Source organism: Zingiber officinale, chromosome 5B (assembly GCF_018446385.1).
Source record: "Zingiber officinale cultivar Zhangliang chromosome 5B, Zo_v1.1, whole genome shotgun sequence".
NCBI lineage: Eukaryota > Viridiplantae > Streptophyta > Magnoliopsida > Zingiberales > Zingiberaceae > Zingiber > Zingiber officinale.
Window position 1 is genome coordinate 83,978,975 of NC_055995.1, and position 4,506 is coordinate 83,983,480.

At 32.0% G+C, this 4,506-nt stretch overlaps 1 long non-coding RNA gene across 1 annotated transcript; it reads right to left on the reverse strand.

Annotated features, from left to right (window-relative positions):
- Window positions 1–781: 781 nt before the first annotated feature.
- Window positions 782–3,367, reverse strand: LOC121987572. Its single transcript, XR_006113661.1, has 4 exons — window positions 3,256–3,367; window positions 3,073–3,159; window positions 1,505–1,602; window positions 782–912 (listed from the first exon to the last, which is right to left on the reverse strand). It is a non-coding gene; the product is annotated as an uncharacterized LOC121987572 (long non-coding RNA).
- Between the last annotated feature and the right edge of the window lie 1,139 nt (window positions 3,368–4,506).

The window sequence follows — 4,506 nt, forward strand, 5'->3', positions numbered from 1 at the left end:
CGTCGGTTACAAAGAAAGAAAAATAATAGAATTCTGTTTAGAAAAAATCTCTCTTTGTATAACCAAATTCTGTTTAGAAAAAAACACTACAAGAAAAAAACTAATAGACAACGCTTTTAAAGCGTTGTCTTTGTGCCTGAAAAAGCGTTGTTAAAGGCACTATTGTTAAAAGTCTGCTCAACGACAACTCTTTTAAAGCGTTGTCGTTTGTACCAAAGACAATGCTTTTGCAACGCTTTAAAAGCGTTGTCGTTTTATGCAAAGGCAACGTTTTGCAACGCTTTTAAAGCGTTATTTTTGGTAGAAAAGACAACGCTTTTGCAATGCTTTAAAAGCGTAGTCATATTTTGCAAAGACAATACTATTACAACGCTTTAAAAGCGTTGTTGTTTTTTTACAAAGACAACACTTTTTGCAACGCTTTAAAAGCGTTGTCGTTTTAAAGAAAAAAAATAAAAAATATATTTAAAAATCATTATTTTTATATTTATGAAACTATTATTTTTCTTTTACCATGTCTAGATTCGGATTTTACATATAATCAACTCAGTTAATGATTTCAAACTCATCAAAATAATAGAAATCTGACGTTGAAGTAATATTAGTATTTAATTACATGAGAAGCTAGTAAATATCAAAATTCACACTAATTCTGTTTCAAAGTATATAGTGATATTCACATATAAAACAAAAGAGCACAAAAAAATCTATTTTAAACAGCTACAATCTGTTTAGCCAACAATCTGTTTACTTCTAAGAAGTAGCTACTGAATACTGAATACTGAAGAAGTAGCTAACAATCTGTTTACTCAAAACAGTACAGTAGTTACTGAATCCAGACGCTTAGTGTACTGATCAATTACTGAATCCAGACGCTCCTTAGTGTACTGATCTCGACTGTCCTGTATCCACCTACAAAAGTAGCAATAATATGTTTCAAGTCCATACATGAGCATTACTGATGGCTCTCAAAAGAAACAAAACAATCATCATGACTTTCTACCTACCAAACACACGCAATATCTTAATGAAGATTTTGTGCAGGTAGTGTTTCCCATTTAATTATTCAAGTATAATATGGTTTCATGGAAATTCTATTCCATCAAAAGAATCCCCTCTAAGAGGTTTTGATTCTAATGAAAATCCCTCTCTTCCTAATGTTTCTGTTAGTCTAAATGCCCATAGAACCATCGAAGAAAATATGCAAAGCAACATTAGGAAACAATAGACACGTAAAGTTCATAGAAAGAGTGCTAAAATAAACATGTAGATTGTTAAAAAGATAAAACAAAAATGCTACTATTCAGAATAAACTAATAAATGATATAATAAGAGAAACTATGTTCAGTAGAATAGCAGTGCTAATAGATAACAAACACATTTTGTCATTAGACAAGTTGAAATATCAGAGTTGAAGGGGTGAGGGATAGCACGAGATAAAAGAAACTCCAGTTAACATAGTAAAAAATGAATTACGATATTCAAATACGACGAATGGTATAACCTTGTGAGTAATGGTTGAATAAGATCCATGACGCCAAGTTCAAATAGTTGTAATAAACACATCTTGTTACTATTTCTCTGTGGACAATGAAAGCAAAACTACAGAATAGGAGAATAATTATAGCAAACACTGGATTGCTTGCATCTTTCCATTATTCCGAAGTTTGCAAGAAACAAAAGAACTAGCCGTTTGTGGATTCTGAATCATAACTCATAATATAACCGGATAGTTCAAAAAAAAATTTAATTGTTATTTTCAACAAGATGGTCTTTTTTTTCATAAAAATGGGGGGGGGGAATTACCATGTGGTGCTGCATAATAAATCGGATGGTCTCCCTAATTCCAGATGATACAAGGTTCGAAGTGAATCCTAGAAAAATTTTGCAACCCACCGATTCCCTGTATGCAGTATTCCGCTTTTCTTCACCACAATCTTCCGTGGGCGCTTCATGGGAGAGCCTCTAATCTATCTTCCTTAGCGCCCCCAATACAGGGGTTGAAATAATCAGTAAAAATTAACGACGTCAAAAAAATTGCCTTTTTAAAAATAATATGGTGGGCTTTGGGGCTAACACAAACTCCACAGATCGAAAAGATAGGCAGATCCACGAGCTCACCATCTCATTGACGACCTCGATGGCGTCTTCGAGGTTGGAAGCTGTGGTTTGTAGTACTCAGTATAACATCCATTTCTCAGTTTTTGTCTTATGTTGAATCTGTGTTTTTTATTTCATATTTACATGAAGTATATATCTTGTAATATAAGCAAATATCCTGAAGTTCAATAATACAGATCTATAGTAAGCTTCTACGCCTACAACCAATGAAGTTCTATAAGAACTTCTTATGAGACATCAGTTGAGGTTTGTGATGTTTACATTCCTTTCTAATTTATTTGTATGGAGTCATTAGAAAAGCCAAAATGAAGGGTAGAAACTCAATATAGCCCGAAATTCATATTTCTGGTACTTATGCAAACAAACATATATAGAGCAGACTTTTTATTTCCCAAATTGTGTGCACAAATAATTTCATTTGTAACAATCAAACCATCAATTAGTCCACTTAAAAGATTCTCTATAATTTAACAGAATGAAGTGTTTACATTTTTAATACTGCCACGATAGAGAATAGACATATATATCGTAGCTAAGAACATATGCATTATATCCCTTCATGTATACCATATTATTATTGTTGATGTGACAATATGATTCATCTAAACTCTCCAGGTTATTGAAATAACAGAAGAATTGAGCAAGTGGACTATCATATGGCTACAACTGATATAAAAAATTAAGTAAACAATTGTCAAAATTAGAAGCTCAGGGAGCACATCTCAGTATTTCTCCATTCTAAAATGCATTCAGTTTATATAATTCAGTTAATGACCAAGAAGACTCTTTATCACAGATTAAACTGAGAATAACAAACAAGGGTAGATTGCATCTCATAGCTGAAAATGGATTCTAAAGAAGCAAAAAGTTGCTTCTTGCTAAAGATAATGAACTTAATTACATAAACCTTAGCTAAAACAAGGTAATAAACTTACATAAACTTGAACGCACCTACTCATAAATATGATCTTGTATACATTCTGCCAACTCCGATCGCACCTCATCAATTTCTTCTCGAGAATACTCTGCTTGTGTGAACTGTGAACATTAATGAGGAAAAAAAATCAACATTGACTTTGCATATTTTAAATAGTTTATTTCAAATAATTTGAGACATAAGCAAGTAAACATTACTATAGATCGTAGTGAATCTCTTTCGATAATTTCAACTTCTTCAACAATTTGTCTCATAAATCGCATCACATAGTAACCACATTGTTTGACATCTTGTTGTCGAGGAGCCTATGGAAATTAGAGACATATTATTAATGATAAACATACATATTAAAATATATGTTATATGTAATTACACATACCTTTACTATTACCCACATAGCCTTTTTTCTACCTTTCCTTCCCTTGTTTGAATTAAACAATCTTAATAAGGCCCTTCATACGTTAATGATTTTTTTATATATGAGTTTTGTATTAACATAAATGCTTAATAAAAAAGAAATATGAACTCACATTTCCACTATATATTTCCAATCCTTATCATGAATGCGGTGCCTTAGAGAATCCAACAAATAAATAACTTCATTGTAAGGGTCAATAACAGTGAGAATCCAATGGAAACTATGCAACAAACACATAATTAGTGCATATAATTCAATAAATTATCAAAAGACAACAATTGAAAGTGATGTTTTAATTCTTACTTACCCGATATTACATGGCACCAATACAAGTTGATCTACAGATGCACCACTTAGCCTGCCTGCCAAATGACTTGCCCTTTGGTTTAGTCTTTCAAGCTTACCTTTTTTGTCATGTGCACTGGTTGCCATATATGGGATTTTATGTGGATTCACAAATCTGAATTTCTCTTTCTTGTTATCTTTTAACAGTTTTTTATAAAGATGTCTGCCATTGCAAACATAATAAAACAAAGAGGTAGATTGAAAAATGAAAGTTATTCACAAAATGGATGATTATCATAGATTACAGGAAACCTGTTAAAATTATATTTAAATTGCTAAATCTAAACACTTACCATATGTAGTCAACTACACAATTGCCTGAAAGGGGCTCCAAATGATGCAAAGGAATGATGTCCTCAAGGTGTAGAACAAGTTCATAATCATCATCAAACACGTCATAATCAAAACTCACTGATATATATCTGCCATCATCTAAAGCACGCTTACTATAACAATATAACATATGTAATGCTCTTGGGGCACTTGTTGACAAAGTATGTTTCTTTTTTGGTTGTTCAAGCTTCTTCCTTCGAGGCTTCTAATAATTTCAAATCATGACAGTTAGATAGAATGATTAATAAAACAAGTGACAATTTAATTTGAAATAAATCTAACAAATACCTCATCTTGGTTCACTATCAAGTGTTTTGGCCAAGCCACATGAGTTCCTACAGCATCACCAATT